Source organism: Triticum aestivum, chromosome 4D (genome assembly GCF_018294505.1).
Source record: "Triticum aestivum cultivar Chinese Spring chromosome 4D, IWGSC CS RefSeq v2.1, whole genome shotgun sequence".
Classification (NCBI taxonomy): Eukaryota; Viridiplantae; Streptophyta; class Magnoliopsida; order Poales; family Poaceae; genus Triticum; species Triticum aestivum.
This window is the reverse complement of record NC_057805.1, coordinates 40,326,646-40,344,586: the sequence shown is the minus strand read 5'-3', so window position 1 is coordinate 40,344,586 and position 17,941 is coordinate 40,326,646.

Genomic DNA, 17,941 nt, shown 5'->3' with positions numbered 1-17,941 from the left:
ATGACATTGTTCATAGTTAAGACATTGCAGAATATGACATTGTGCTGTAGTGGGTAGGTTCACCACTCCACTGGATTACGGATCAAGAACAGAAACATAAGTATCAATGTATAGTTTAATTTACATGGTATGAAGAAGGAACTTGGTTGTACAACTGAAAACTTAAATTGAGAAGCACAAACTTTTGTTTATGAACTACATAATAAACTTTAAACATGCAATTTGATGCAAACACCAAAAATAAACAGATGTTGTAGTCATGCCTAACCAAATATACACAACAAAGTTTGAAGGCTTGAGAAGGACAAACTTACATTATTGGTGAAAGCTCTATAAAGCCCTTGTCCATGCTGATGGGGGGGGGCAATTCAAGAAGTTTACCACAGAATCTTCTTCATAAGCATTGCCTTTATTCTACATTTTGTTAAGAGTAAATATAGATGTGATAATATAAGAAAAAATGGAGAATATTTAAGATAAGATGAAGAGTGATGCTACATAACCAAGTAGCTATAAATGTAAGTACAGCGATACAGGCAAAAGGTACAGCCAAGAGCAATGCACAGCTAAACTTCTTCAGTACCATCGGTGTTATCCAACCTTATGGTAAGAGTAAATATAGATCTGATGTGTAGAAAATGGAGGGCAAAGGAAAATAAGCTGCAGAGTGATGGTACATGAACAACTACCTGTCAATATAAGTACACTGATAAAGGACAGCAAGTACTTACAAGAACCATGTAGAGCTAAAAAATTCATTGGCATTGGATATATTCTACACTAATGTAACCATTTATACAGATCAGATAATTTGGAGCGAACAATTGATAAGCAAGCTATCATGCATACTGCTGTCACATAATGAACCAGGTATGTATGCAAGTACAGTGATACAGGACAACAGGTACTAACAAGAGCAAAGCAGCGGGCAGCATATTTGCGATATCCTGTCGTTCTTTTCAAACCGGAATTCTTCTTCGAGCAGATTTCCTGCAAAAAAGATCCGTAAAGCACATGCGGAAAAGTAGAAGTTCAAATTGTCATGTGATTTCATAGACAGTACCTCATCCTGGGAACGAGGCCAGTGCATAACAAGGTTTTTCCATTCAATGTCTTCTAAATTTAGCACAGGAGACTTCACCGGAAATTCGTTTATAGACTTGCCATCAAAGTGTGATTTCCTCAGGTAACACCGATACTGCTGCAATGCTTCCTTGAAAAGCACAAGCAAGCTTTGCTCGTCATGACTATCCAGATTGACCCTCGCCCACTTACAACAATGTAATGTAAATCATTGATGTGTTCAATCAGCAGAAAACAGGAAAATAATCACCATGAATAATAGCACTTACACGTAAGTGGGACAGGAAGATGTGAAAATGGTGTTTGTCTTCACTATAATCTTCCCATGATGGGAATATATGCACGTAGTCCCTAACAACATTGAAAGCATTGTCTTTTAAACTGGGAATAACTGGAATGGGGTTCCAATCTGCAGGAATTGGCCGTCTCTGCAGTTGGGATAGGTCTTCGGCCGGTGGACTTGCTGTACTTTTTGCTGGAGTGGGATTTTTCTGTGGTACGGCTGGTGCTATGGCAACTGAAATCGGCATACCTTTTGCTGGAGTGCAGGTCCTGTGTGGTGGGGCTAGTGGTGTGGCCAGTGAAGTATGGGTACAGTCTGCTGGAGTCGGTCCTACGTTTTGTGTCACTGGTTGTACAACCAATATAAGTGGGGTGCTGTCTGATTTCTCCGGCACAACCACGGTTTTCAAGGACTTTGCTGGTGCTCCTTCAGGTTCGGCAATCACCCTCTTCCTTTTTGATGTCTGATGCACAAGAACAACATTTGAGTGGAAAAACATGGTATGATGACAGATGGAATATGTATTGATAATGGATGGGCATGGCATCTCGACATATATGATGAGTAAACTAAGCAGATGGCGGTGCAACAAAGTAGAAGAAATGCAAGACAACATATGCAAGATACGCGCAATCAATAAAACCTTGCCAAATTAGAACATGCACCTTGATGGGTGAACAGGACAGGCCATCTGCCTTTGACTCCTCGAGGTTAGAATAGTCATTAGGATCATATTCTGAACAAGAATCAACAGGTGGGGAGCGTATGAGTTTCATTGCATCCAGAATGGCACTCAATGCCTTGGTGCCAATTTTGTAAGTCATTGCAGTGTTTAGCTTCAAGAGTGGACTGCTGCTAGTGCGACACAAAGCAGCTACACAGATCATAGTGTAGATATAACGGGAAAACCGTAAGCATCAGAGTAAAATCAGCAAAGTGGAACTTGCTGGAATATATGTGCTAGTATTGCCGGTACGGCTAGAAAGGCTTCGGATACCAGCTCTCTTCAACTGAAGGTGCGGTACTGTTAATATCAGTGTAACTCTCAAAGGCGACACAGCTCCCCGCATTTCCTTGCTATTCTTATAGGATTCAAGTGGGCAGGCCACTACAAATCCTATTCCCATGTTTACAAAATCCTACGAATCAAAGAGGCCCGAAGAGTTCAAAGTGTCCATCACAACCGACCGTATAGACCTCTACACTGCAAATGTCCCTGCTCATCTTCACTACAAGGAACATACTGTACTACTATCATACTCCCTCCATTCCAAAATATAAGTCTTGGTAGAGATTTCCACTATGGATCACATACAGATGTATCCAGATACATTTTAGAGTGTAGATTCACTCATTTTGCTCCATATGTAGTCCATGGTGGAATCTATACAAAGACTTGTATTTAGGAACGGAGAGAGTACTTATTAAAGAAGAACGGAAGAGGAACATGCTAAAGAAGAGCAAGCAGATTTTGGATAATAAAATGTTCGTTGCGCAGTGCCCACACATGATGAACCAGAGCGCATCAAGAAAGCAACTCCCTGCTGTCTCTCTATATGTGGTGCACGTGCTTTTCGAAAGTAAAGTAGGAACATTAGCTGACCAATTAAATGTTATCTGTTTTAGTAATATCAGCATCATATCAGATTCGTACTTGAGCAACAAGTTTGGAATTATGAGTGGCACGTTGTTTAGCTTGATGGATTCAGGAGCAGTGCTAAGCAGGTACGATGATGGTACTGAATATAAAGGCATGTCTGCATGCAAGTCGCGTGACTTTTGTCATTTGGGTCAGTCGACCATTTCAGGCGGTTGGATGAAGATCCTACGTCTCCTAACCCTTCTTCTTCCTCGTCTCTGATTCTTCCCATACAGAACACCACACGGGCCGCCGGCCGGACCACCGGCCCCACCGCCTGTGTTCCTCCGCCACCCCACCCCCACCCCGCCCCCACCCGCGTCGAGTTTTCTTCGTTCGGCGAGGCCCCACCACCGCCCCCCACAACCACCGTCCCCACCCGAGCCCCTTCGTTCGCACCGGCGAACTCCGGCGAGCTCTGAAAAATCGACTGACCCAATTTTGAAATTTAGTCTACTGTGATTTAACTAGTGTGGAATATAAAAGGGGAAAACCATAAGCATTGGGAGTATAGTGTTGAGCGTGCCATGGCGGATCTGAAGGTGCAAACCGGACAAAGGCAACTTCGCAACCAATGTTTGCTTTCAACTAGCAAGTAAGTGATGGACAAGAAATCAGAGTAAAGCAGTGGCGATCTATTTTCTTGCTGCGATAAATAAGTTGAGCAGATACGAAAGAGTACCGCCTCTGGTGCGGCGCCGTGTATGCATCTGCTGAGAATTTGACGGTGCTGCGGTAGTGATGGCTGTCGGCGGCGTGGAAGCAGATCTAGGAGGGTAGACGGTGGCGGCGGGGCGGTGGACGAGACGGTCGTAGGAGCGGCGCCGGCAAGGTGGACGACGGCGGGGATGAAGCGAGAGGACGGGATGCAAGGATCCCGGTCCGAAGCCGTGGATGAGAGAGGTCGATCTCTTGTAATGGACGGCGGCGTCGGGGTATCAGCTCCGGCATGGTGGAGGAGGACGGCGGTGGATGGGGTGGCGGACGGAGGAGGCTGGGGTGGAGAGGGTGTTTTGGCGCCCACGGAGTACGAATGGGGAAATGGAGGTAGAGAGGAAGGGGGAACCATGTCTTCAGGGCGCGCTTGTCTCAAATGCGAGGAAATTTACAAAATTAGCCCCCGTTTCAAATTTCCTACATCACAGCAATATTAGTCGGTTGGGGATAGGACGGTAATCTCGCATACACCGAATATTTGCCGACGAGAGTTTGTTTTTGGCGCCCACCGTGTATGAATCGGGGAGGGAGTCGATTTCGGCCGAGGACACACTGTGTTTTGGCGCCCACCGTGTATGAATCCGGGTGAGAGGCGGTTATGTCACGTTTGAGTGAAATTACAAACCTACCCCTATCGAAACCTATAGAAATCGAGCAGATAGGCTTTGCGTGGCAGGGATAGGCAGTAGTAATTTCCATCTCGCAGATTTTGGTTTCGGGCGGTTACTGCGACTTTCCCCGCTTCGTTCAAATTTTGCAGAGTGCACGTTTACCGTGCCAACTCAATTCGAATCCCGTTTGTATTCTATTTTTTTCGGGCGGGATCCATTTTCGATTGGAATAAAATTCTATATACATCATTTTTTATATATACTTTCAAAAGCACAACACCCTTTATACATAAATATGGTTTACAAATGGCATGATCTCAGATTCATAAGGTTGTATCCATCAATTTGGATTTTCAAATATTTGAAACCACTTTATGTTGAAATCCAATGTATGCATTCCTCGCTAACTGTCTCCAATTAATGTGTGTTTCATGCGGGTTTTTTTACTTCTCAAACATGTATAATGTGTTTCACACACGCAACATATAGTGTAATCCCGTTTAGACATTAATTGCATATAAACCATGCATTGTTTCTAATTAAAGAATCTATGGATCACCAATATTGATAAACTATATAACATTACACGTGTCCCCAAATTCAAATGAATATGCATGTTTGATACACCAATTTGCGTTATGATATTATCGATGTCGTGATCTCCAGTTTAAATATTTGAATCCCATTTAATCCAGATATTCGTCTCATATAACTATCACTCATGCTTATATAGGACTATCTCTCTAGACCTATACGCGTTCATCGTCTCTCGGGTATCTCTCGTGCTACCTGTATGTCGACAATGATCTTTTATCTTCGTAACACACTGACGGTACTCTCTCCCTCGACCTTCATCACTCTATCTCTCTCTAAGTATATCTCGCTCCCTGCTATGTGTCTCTAACTATGATTCTCCATGTGGAATCTCTTTCTCTCACACAAACACAAAACTTTGTCTCTCGGGGTCTCACTTCTCTCTACTATTCCCCTATGTGCCACTCGCACACCCCTCATACAGAGATGTCTTCTGCTCCTTAGGTATGAGAACCTACGACTCTTCCTCTTAAATATCTCTTTCTCACACACAAACACAAACTCTGTCTCCCAGGGTCTCATATTTCTCCACTGTTCTCTTGTATGTCGCTCACACACACTCTCTCTCCCTAGAGATATCTTGTGTTCCCTCATATGTCTCTCTAGCTATCACTCTCGTTTTGAAATATCTTTCTCTCTCGCAGACACAAAACTCCGTCTCTCGGGATCTCATTTCTCCCCGATATTTGTTTTTATGTGATTCACATGCACCCTTTCTTCATCTCTCTCGCACACACACCCATAACTCAGCCTTCTGATCCACCCGACTCCTATCTCTAACGCACACTAGCTAGCATCTTTATCTTTCTATTTATCTGTTTCTCCATCAACCTTCTTTCATTTATAGGTTGATCTCTTTTGCACAATCGTTGTGCCTCACTCCCTCTGCTCACCATAGATGCATGCTCCAGCCCACGCCACTATCTCTTAAAGACAAAAACACATGCTCAATTGTCGGGCCTTCTTCCCTGCATTCTCACATGCATGCATATTGTCATACCGATCCGTCTCTCCCATGTCGTTGATCTTATGACTTATGTCTTCTTTCTTTTATCTCGATCATGCGTGCGCGCACACACACACATCCCACGTATACATGTATACCTCTCACACATGCACGTTCAAGGTCTCTATGTCTCCATACGTAGTTAATTACCCTCAACCCTCACGCCACATCGAATCGTTCTCTTTTTGTGTGCACATAACTTCCGCCTGGATGGGTAAAACACACACTCACACTTAACAATCTCCTTCTAGCTACCCCCCCTACCGCCCTCTCACTCTTCCCCTATATCCCCGAAACCAATAAGACCATCCCTTCGTTTAATTCCAGCCTACATGCACCATCGATATATAGTAGTCTTCCTCGGTGTCTCTCGAACAAACACGCTCTCTCGATGTTGACTCCTCTCACGCGCACACACCTTCTCTTCCCTCTCTACGGGCATTTTCTCTCTCGCACCCCATCGTTGGTGGCCTCTGTCATACACATCACCTCTCTATGATGAAGCCAGCACACTTAAATTATATCCGCCACCGAGGACCCCGCGACACACACACCCACCTACACACACACAAACACACCTACACACACACACACACCCACCCACCCACACACACAAACACACACACACTAAGACTCCATCACACACACGCACACACACACAATAAGACTCCATCTCTCTCTCTCTCTCTCACACACACACACCCACACCCACACACACAAACACACACACGCACACACACACACACTAAGACTCCAACTCACACACACATGCTCTAGGCAGAGCATTTGTTCCTACCACCCTTCATCCAACCTTACCCGTATGATAAACAATCACCTTAATTTACTTGTATAACATGGACAAATTCCACTTTACTTTAGTAGTTAGCAAAATTATCATCTGTACCCTTATGAAAAACCGAGTTGGCGATGATGGTGTGCCTGCCATCTTGTAATATAGACCATCTGATCTATATCTGACGGATAGAAAGCAAACTATGATAATTTTACAAAAGATACCCGCACCTCTCTCCACATCCTTATCTCCCACAACCTCATTGCCGAGCAATTAAAAAAGAAAGTCTCTGGAACAATCTAGCATGGTGGCCGCTGCCGCCTGCCGGCGCCGTCCATCCCCATGCCTCCGCCCATTCCGACCACTAGTCACCACCACGCTCCACTCCTCCTCACCTTATCTCTCATCTTTCATTTTTTCGATGACATTCTTGAGATACCAGTTTTTTGATAAAATTCTCGAAATATCATTAGTTTTTACACATGGGATTACTCCTGCATGGGTAAATCACAACAGGTGTTTTGTAAAAAAATGCATACTGATGTTCCGTGCAATGCACGAGCATCTTGCTTGTAATTATATAACGCAAATCACGAGCAGGAAGTGACATTTTTTTACACAACCACGTTAACATGGCCACGTAAATCACTAGCTAAAGTAAATACCATTATACTTATATCCCGATGCAAAAGGTTGAGTACATGTCCGAAGAGTAGAGTCGCACACACGCACTCTGTCTCTCAGAATCTCACACACACACACACCAGTTACGTGACGCCCACTTAAGCAGACACGTATGTTACAATTTGTGCACCCGCGGGTACACGTGATGCTGCGCATTTATTTAAGCCGGACGGCGAACCCAAACAGTAGCTGCATTCATTCCCCTCCCGCCGCCTCTTCTCTGGTCGCCGTCGCCCGGTAGCCATGGCCCGGCCGAAGGTAACAACATACGCCATACTCCCGCCGGAGCGGCGCTTTAATCTGGAAATTTTAGTGGTCATGCATGCATCTTTTTGTGCTAGCACTCCTATATAAGGGTTGACCGGTCGCTTCCCGCGGACGTGCGCGGGCGGTGGAAGAGGAAGGAGAAGGGAAGCGGGCTGTGGAGTAACGTTTTTTACCACAATTTCTTAGGAAACTGAGTGCAATAATTGAGTAGTTTTGCAAACTACCAGTACTACACCTGAAACGGTTCAAAACCTATACTCCCTTGCCAGCGCGCGCTTCCCGCGTGAAACGGTCAGCGTCGCCCTGGAGCGTCAGTGCCGCATTAATGCCCGGCCAGAGCGGAGGCGACCTCTCACTGGCGCCGGCTTTGAAGTGGCTCGACGGCCTAGAGAGCGCCGCTTCCCGGTGCACGCGACTGCTCCGCGTCGAGGCTGGCCATAGGCCCTGTTTGGATCCATGGGTTAGAGTTAGTTTGAGCTAGTTGGGGCTCAAATAGCCCTAAAGTATCCAAGCATGAGGGTTTAAATTGGAGCAAGTTGCACCGAACCCACCAAAAAAAACTATCCCACCCAAGAGGTGCTAACTGGAGATAGTTCTCATTGGGACCACTAAAAAATCACTTTTCTCTCTCCATCAAGTGCATTTATTGTCAATCTAACCCTGTCACCCAAACTCCTCTTTGGCTACAGTTAGTTTAGGGTTAGTCATGAGTTAGTCTAACCTCTAGCTAAGTTAGAGTATCCAAACAGGAGCAGTATAGGACATGCAAGTTGCTCAAAGCATACAGTCAAATTCGTACGTGAAAGGATTTTTTCTTTTTGAAAACGGAACGTGAAAGGAATTTTTTTAGAATGCTCTTGGCATGTCGCTAACATGTGATGAGTTAACCGACCTCAATAGACGGCAAAAACGCCAGCCCGCCGCACTTTGAGAGAGACGAGGAGGGAGAAGCGATATGGGCTGCTGGATTACTAGAGATAGGTGTCGCACGGAAGCCAAGAAATATGGTGATAGCGTGGGTTAGCCATGTACTAGTATGATGTAACTACACTGGGCTGCCGTGTTTCGTACTCTTCCAGTCCACTGTGGAGATGATTGGTTGATTTTATATCGCTGAATAATATAAAATATTATGAGTGCAGACGCTCCACCACGAGGTTCCTTGCTCCTTCTCGGTCGTCGGGAATCTATGTTCTTCCACTCTATTTTTTTACGTGAGCTTTGTTCATCCTTTTGCCAACACGCGAGACATCTAGCATCAAGGTGCACATCGTTCCATCTATATGAAGAACACGTGGGACTGGAACTACAATACGGATATGTACCCACTAGTGGACGTGCGAACCTGTGTAATGTAGCGCAGTAAGTGAAGTAGAAAGGCACAAATAGTATGAACATGCGTGGCATATAGGCATTTGTCTCTTACTACCACTAAATGTTGTACATGCAATGCCCGGTGATGTTATGGAGTACGTGACTAAGTACTCTACTACTACTATATTAATTGGAGGCACATATTAGGAATGTGCAGTCATCTTGGCATAGTAGTATGTATAACCGAGTACTACTAATACGCTCCTAAGTGGGAAACCGTTTAGGTTGTGATTGGTGTGAACAGGTTTGCAATTAAATATAGCATGGTACTACCTCCGTCCTAGTTTATTAGTCCCCTTTGTAATTTGTGCCAAATTTTGACTAAATATTTAACTTAAAAAATATTAGTGCATGTCAACAAAAATTATACTATCGTTGTTCCATTTCGAAAAAAAGCATATAAGCTGTTACTTCTTACCCAAAGGATCTTTATATCCAACAGACACAAAATATCCATTCGACTGTTCGAAATTACTTTCACTGCTGATCTGATGTCGAGGTAATTGCTGCATCGCCACCAAAACCCACCATCTCTTAAGCTAAAGTAGACCGAGCTAACCCCTATATTAGCATATTACTAAGATAAACAGAAGGCACTGTAGAATCATTTAGGACGTGAGCTTGTCAATCTGAATGTGGAGGGACACCAGCTTAGCCCCGGCCAGCAGCTTGGGCGGAACTGTGAAGAAGGTCAGCTCCTGCACGGCGACGTCGCCGGGATCCCTGCTGCTTGTCACCTCCATTTCCACCTTGACGGCGTCGGTCCTGCCTTTGGGCTCCCCGGCGGGCCGTTCGCCTATAGCTTGGCCATGTAGTGCGGCAGTGGGGACGCCCCTGCTCTGATGCAGACGACCGACACGGTGATAGGCGCGCCGATGTCGAGCACGCCGCCGACCAAGAAAAATGCGCGACCGTCCTCCTCCGCGAACAGCAAGAGCCGTGGCTCTGACGGTGGCACTTGTAGCTGGAGCGCCTTGCCGTACTGGATCCTGTGCACGGGCATGGGATGCACGGTGCTGATGTGGTGGGAGAGCACCGGCGGCGGGCCTTCGTAGCCGCAGACGGGCACGGGGCATTTGCAGGGCGCGAGCGGACACACGCTCTGGTGATCGGCGAGCTTGTGGTAAGTGACGTAGAGCCCACAACCTTCATGCGGGCACTCCACCCTCACCGAGGAGAGGACGACATCCACCGCCGTGTTCCGCCCGTCGAAGCCACCGCTGCGCTCGCACTTCTGGCACTGCCGCTGGTTCCCAGGGCGCTCGACACGGCAGTCCGCGCTAGCCAGGTGCCCTCCCTTGCACTACACAAATCAATCGAACAACACATCAATCAAGAAACCTGCACCTTGCTCGATCAGCCGAACGGACGAGGTGTATTCGAACCTCATACACTGGAGGCTTCAAGGGGCGGAGGCACAAGGGGCAGTGGAGCAAGGTGAGGTCCATCGAGACCATAGAGAGCTCCATCGCCGGGTCCTGTTCCGTCTGCATGATCTCGCCCTCCTCGTGCACAACCATCTCTCGCTTTATTAGGGCCGGGGCATTACAAAGCTTTACCGTCACATATTCATACTACTTCAAGGTGCATTAAATCAACACATGCAAGTATCAAAAGGAGAGTCACGGCATGCATGCATGCGTTGTAATTAATGCATCGGTAAACGCAAATTATTGAAATATATCGAGTGCAGTGCTTTGATGTGTCGCGTCAACTCGTACAAGACCGAGAAGTTTGATTACTACAACGCCCTCTCGCCTTAACCGCACCTGCCTTTGGCTGCATGACAGGTGGGCCACCAACCTGTTGGGCCCACCTGTCATAGACGCAAAGGCAGGAGCAGTAAGTCAATGAAGCTGCGTCCCTCCCTCGCCCATGAGCGTGGTGGCTGGCAGGACTAGGAGAAGCTTTCGTTCGCTACACGCTCTCCCTCCCGCACGCGGTGGACATGCAGCAGTTCAATCGGTGTCAGATGGCCAGAAGCATACTGTAGTACTCCTCCACTGCAGTAGTACTCCATCATTGTTCGACTTCCCGAAGAGGCGAAGAGCCAAGCGCAGCCCGGACGCTCGTGTGGCAGTTTCATGTGTAGAGTAGTCTAGGATAGCGTGTACCGTGCCTGTAAGCTTAAAATCGTTGGGGTCGGCTCCATGCTATATTTTTTGATTAAAATAATCTTCTGGCCCTACCTGTCATCCTGGTGATTCTAGTTTGCACGCTCATCTGGTCAAGACAGGAATATATATTTTAATTTGTGGTGGGGTAAATGTTAGAGGTTGCAGCAAATGGAGTATTGTACACTGCGGGTCTTTCAGCCAAGTTTAGAGGCAACCATGTGGGGCCAGTGCTATGATGTGTCGCGTCAACTCGTACAACGAGGAGAAGCTTGATTTTACTACTACACGCCTTCTCCCTCGCCCATGCGCGCGGTGGCTCGCAGACGAGGACATGCTTTTGCTTATAGTACTACAACAAGCTATCCCTCCCGCTCGCGGTGGACGGACATGCAGCAGTGGATTCGATACTGTAGAAGCAGTAGTAGTAACATCATTGTTCGTCTTCTCGAAGAGGCGAAGAGCCAAGTGCAACCCGAACGTGGCAGTTGCGAACCTTGGAGCACGCATATAGCCAGGCTCTTGCATGAGACAAAATTGCTATGTGAGCCCACTATTGTAGTACTTGCTAGTATAGCCCTGTAAACCAGAAAGGAGTATTTGCCTTTCTAGAGATTTCAACAAGTGACTAGACTACACCGAGACGGAGTACATATGGAGCAAAATGAGTGAATCTACACCGTAAATAAATACGTAGTTCTCTCGTTTTCCTCTCGGCCTTGGTCGCGGTGCACAATATTGAGTATACTAGTACTATCATCTTGAAATTTACGAAGTCACCATAGGCACCTCGTCGTCGACGGGAACGTCTCCTGACACGCGATAGACGCGAGCGGCAGTCGCCTCCATAGGTGCTTGAATGCCAAGGAGGGAGAGGGTAGCGGTTCCCGAGACGTTGAACGGTCAATGATGCATCCTCAAATTACATGCAGAGGGAATTAATTGGAGAAGCAGAATAGAGCCAGCACGATGTGAATGCAACAGAGTTTGGATTCTCATATAAAGGCGCCCCACCACTCCAATCCATCTACTCCTTAGTCTCTGCGCAACACTGCTCACTCCAATCCAAGACCAAGTGACCAGAAGCCAGAAGCACCTATGGAGGCGATGGACGCGAGCGGCAGTCGGCTGTGCCAAATCATCCAAGGCGCCGGCCTGCGGCCCCGCACCGCGCAGCGTTTCCAGACGGTGCTGGCGACCGCCGGCGTCGTAGCCCTCGCCGACGCCGGCTTCGCCTCTCGCATGGACGACATGATGGTCAACTCCATCCGCAAGTTCGCCGCCGTCAAGAAGCGTGTAGCGAAAGCTCCTACTAGTCCTGCCAGCCACCACGCTCATGCGCGAGGGAGGGACGCAGCTTCATTGACTTACTGCTCCTGCCTTTGCGTCTATGACAGGTGGGCCCAATAGGTGGTTGGCCCACCTGTCATGCAGCCAAAGGCAGGTGCAGTTAAGGCACCGGAGCTCAGTCCGCGAGGGAGAGGGCGTTGTAGTAATCAAACTTCTCGGTCTTGTACGAGTTGACGCGACACATCAAAGCACTGCACTCGATATAAGTCTTTTTACACATTTCAAATGGACTACAACATACGGATGTATGTAGACATATTTTGCTTCGTATGTAGTCACTTGTTGCAATCTCTAAAAAGACTTATATTTGGAAACGGAGGGAGTACAACGCATGCATGCATGCCGTGACTTCCCTTTTGATACTTGCATGTGTTGATTTGATGCACCTTGCCAAATTTTGACTATAAATTTAACTAACCAAATTTTCATGCATGTCACAAAAAATTACGGGGCTGTTTGGATTGTGACTATGTTTGTCTTATGTTGCCACATTATTTTTCCCACACTTGCCACACTTGCCTAACTTGAGTTGCTCAAATTGTTAGACACACTTTGGCTTGCCTAAGGGAATCTTGCCACACTTTTTGTGTCTATGACATGTGGGGTTCACTGCTAATAAAAAAATTCTTGTCTTAGGTGTGGCTAATAAAAAAGACTTATATTTAGGAACGGAGGGAGTAGAAAATATAAATAATAATGCATGTTGGGGCAACCCACGTTTCCGATAATTTTAGCCGTGGGCTTGTTCACAATTTTTACGAGGGGGTGGTTGTTCATTTAATGGAGGGACTTGTACCAGACTTGAACGATACAAAGTGCGACCTGGCACACCGTAACACCACTTGGAACAAGCGGGTAGCTATCTCAAAAAACAATCAACAACTAAAAAACGGCGACCTGGCACGTAGTACACAATTTTAAACGATTGTTTTGATGGAGTGAAAAGGAAAACTACCCACTACGTATATATAGGCCGTAGCCTCCGCGCTTGCTTGCTAGGGTTGCTCTATTCACACACTCTCATCCTCTCCAGATCTAAACAAGATAGGGGTGGTAACACTGTCTTTCTCCCTTCAAAAAACACTGTCTTTCTATCCTCACCGCTGGTTACAGATCCGGACGTATCCCCTCCGCTGGTGAAGGGGAGGAGGGGCAGCGTTTAGGCCATCGTCGACAGCGAGGGAGGAGACCCACTGCCGGCCGCACCGTTATCTCTGGCCGCGCCAGCGCGGGAGGTCCTCCAATCCCTTCGTCTTTGCCCTAGTGTGGGCGGATCTGGCCTCCCGCCGCCCACCTATCCACATCCCGACGACCTTCAGGTATATCTTAACCGCCTTAGCTCTACTTCCCCAACTCGCTACGTCGCTGCATGTGCATCATTTTCTACCTCTCAGCCCCTCTCGATCGGATGGTCCAACATCACCTATTTTTTTCTTCTATTGTTAGAGGTAAAGCTACTTCATGGAGTCGAATCTTGTACTTGGTTCAAACAAGAAATAAAGTGGGGGTGGGGGAATTTAGTATGTAGTACATCGGACTTGGTACAAACAGGAAGGAAAGGGGGTGAAAGTAGTACAGACTGGTCATCCAACCGGTCTCTTGGTCGAAATGGGAAATATAGGGGTAACGCTGTACGCAGTGGTATGACCAGGACTAGATTTGCTATCCACACATAGGAGTAGGTGGCTAGAGTGAACAAAAATGGGACCAACCCAGATATGTTTCTTGGATGTTTGTTTCTCGGGGCAACAAACTATGAATCACCACTTTATGCCCCTGTTTAGGTACATGGCGCTGGACTGCTGGTGCACCCACTGTCCCATGCCCTTATACCAAATATTTAGCTATTCTTAATCTAATGCCCTTGGTAAAAATAGCCATGCCACTGTTATAAGCCATGACAAGTTTAGCCAAATGTTTCCTCTGTAGCTTTTTGTGCAAACAGGGATATCCATTTCACCTGGTTGCTGTTGTGACCTTTTGGTGCACTGCACAAAACTCTTCTTAAAAGAAGTGACTTTTGTGCTGTTTAACTGGAATGTCAGAATGGAACAGTTGGTTCATTTCGGTGGAACTGCACAAAGGGAGATCTGTGCTCCAATCCTCATCATCCATATTGGCACCATAACCTTCCTTTAGGTAAGAATGATATTTAATGCATGTGTTCATCTCTATTTTGCGACTGCCATGAGAAAATAATGCTATTTTTTACTAGTACACTTGTACTCCCTCACTGACAAAACTAATTCTGAAATAGAAGGCCAATCATGTACTTGGTTTCACCAACTGGCGAGGAGAATGAGATACAGAGCATGAAGAGGAAGAAGAAGAGTACAGTGCCTAGGCGATCTTGCTGAAGCCAGAGGCCTCAGTCGAGGCCATTCAAGGGCTCCGGCAATGACTACCTTACATGTGAGACGATCCTCCAGGGAGCCCTTCCGCTTCTGTTATCTCACTTAATTAATTAGGAGTACTTAAGTACCACTAATTTATTGCTGCCTAATTTTCCTGTCGGAGTTAAACAAATCTTTAGTAGCACCCTATGCTGAATCATGTACGTGTGTATGTTTGTCTATGGAGGTGAATCATGTGGTGGAGCAGGGAGGGATGCATAAACATACTGAACATGTGTATATCTGAATCTTTTTGTGAATTATCTATGAATATTGTTGTGTGATCTATCAATCATTTGGATCCATAGACATGCTGAACTTGTGTATATATGAATCTTTTGAGTTGTTGATAGTGAATGTTGGCTATGAATATGAACGTGTCCTGTGAACCTGAGTTTGATACGAATGTTTACCTTTTCTGTTGTGCTTGCGCGTGAACTTGTTAGTATGCCTACTGTGGGGTATGTGACGTGTGGGTGTCAACGGCACACCTTCTTCCCGAGAAGAATTGCACCTGCTTTGTTAGGGTAGCAACGACGCATCAACTCTTTTTAATCTTTTTGCTCTGTCTTGCCCCCTCCCCCGCTCAACCCCTGCCGTAATGTTTTCGGCCTCAAAACAAACATAGTATTGCGTTGTTTTTGGGGCTTGATGAAAAATCGAGTGCTGGTTTCTGTAGGTTGGCCCGCCCAGCAAATGGGCTGCTGGTCCACCACGGACTGGGAGGCTAAAAATACAAGTTGTATGGTGCAGAGGCAAGTAAAAAAATGCCATCGAGAGCCATCCACAGAAGAAAAAAATCGCTCCTGATGTGCTTCTTCAGTCGTGCCGCCGACCCCCTCTTTAATCCAGTTCGCTCGGGGATCTGGTATCATTTTTTTCCAGAGGGCGAACAAGTATCAGCTAGGCCTAGGTTTTGTATTTTAACATGCTTAGCCCACGACATACGGTGACAGTGGTTTTAACTTATTTTTTGAGGTCCATACTGGCCTATGGGCTTTTTCTTAAAGATCGGCAGCCCAATGTATTTTTTTAACCACATTATATATATTTATATTATTACTATTATCGTATATTTTATAGAGACTTATATATACATTATAAAAACATCCCACGTGTTATTAACTTATAAAAGTAAATGTTTAACAGAGGTTGGCAAGGAAAATCCTGGTTGTTTTTGACTCACAGGCAAGGAAAATCCTGGTGATTGCGTACAAAATCTTGCGAAGATTCTAAGGACCAATGTAATAATAACGCGCTCATTTTTATTTTGAGCAATAACTCGCTAATTTGTTAATTATGTATATAAAAAATGTGCCTCTCCGGTTTATTTTTGATATTAATTGCTCCTTCTAACATAACATTATATATATAACGAGCCCAACTAATTCGTGTATTTGAAGGAAGTGCAAATGAGCTGGGATTTCTTAGAAAATATAAATGGGCCGCATTGACGCGAAATTATTTGTTCACCCAGCCCAGCAAATGGACTGTACATTCTAGAAAACATGGGTTAAATATATGCCACATTTTTGCAGGCTGACATGTGGGCCAATAGGTCGAAGCCTACGCAGGGCGTTGTCAACTTGGTCGGCATGCACCTTCAATCTCTCGTCTTCTTCCTCCAGCATCGCCGGGACCGCCTGGTCCAGCCTCTGGCGGCTAGCGGCTCTGCTTAGCACGTATCACTGCGAAGCGCTACCCCACCGCCGGCCAGGCTATCCCTCCTCCCTGATACGTCTCCGTCGTATCTATAATTTTTGATTATTCCATGCCAATATTATTCAACTTTCATATACTTTTGGCAACTTTTTATATTATTTTTGGGATTAACATATTGATCCAGTGCCCAGTGCCAGTTCCTGTTTGTTGCATGTTTTATGTTTCGCAGAAACCCAATATCAAACGGAGTCCAAACGGGATAAAAACGGACGGAGAATTATTTGGGAATATTTATGATTTTTGGGAAGTAAAATCAACGCGAGACGGTGCCCGAGGGGGCCACGAGGCAGGGGGCGCGCCCCTGACCCTCGTGGGCCACCCGTAAGGCAGTTGATGCCCTTCTTCGGCCGCAAGAAAGCTAATTTTTGTAAAAAAAATCACGGTGAAGTTTTTAGTCCAATCGGAGTTACGGATTTCCATATATATACGAAATGGTGAAAGGGCAGAGAAGGAGAACGCAGAAACAGAGAGAGATAGATAGACAGATCCAATCTCGGAGGGGCTCTCGCCCCTCCCACGCCACGGAGGCCAAGGACCAGAGGGGAAACCCTTCTCCCATCTAGGGAGGAGGTCAAGGAAGAAGAAGACGAAGGGCCCCCCCTCTCCCCTTCTCTTCTGGTGGCGCCGGAACACTGCCGTGGCCATCGTCATCACCGCAATCTTCACCAACAACTTCACTGCCATCATCACCAACTCTTCCCCCCTCAATGCAGTGGTGTAACCTCTCTTTTACCCACTGTAATCTCTACTTAAACATGGTGCTCAACGCTATATATTATTTCCCAATGATATATGGCTATCCTATGATGTTTGAGTAGATCCGTTTTGTCCTATGGGTTAATTGATGATCGTGATTGGTTTGAGTTGCATGTTTTATTATTGGTGTTGTCCTATGGTGCTCTCCGTGTCGCGCAAGCGTGTGGGATCCCCGCTGTAGGGTTTGCAATATGTTCATGATTTGCTTATGGTGGGTGGCGTGAGTGACAGAATCACATACCCGAGTAAGTAGGTTGTTTGCATATGGGAATAAATAGGACTTGATACTTTAATGCTATGGTTGGGTTTTACCTTAATGATCTTTAGTAGTTGCGGATGCTTGCTAGAGTTCCAATCATAAGTGCATATGATCCAAGAAGAGAAAGTATGTTAGCTTATGCCTCTCCCTCAAATAAAATTGCAATACCGGTCTAGTTATCAATTGCCTAGGGACAAATAACTTTCTCGTGACAAAAAGCTCTCTACTAAAACTAACTTAGTTGTGTTTTTATCTAAACAGCCCCTAGATTTTATTTACGCGCTCTTTATTATCTT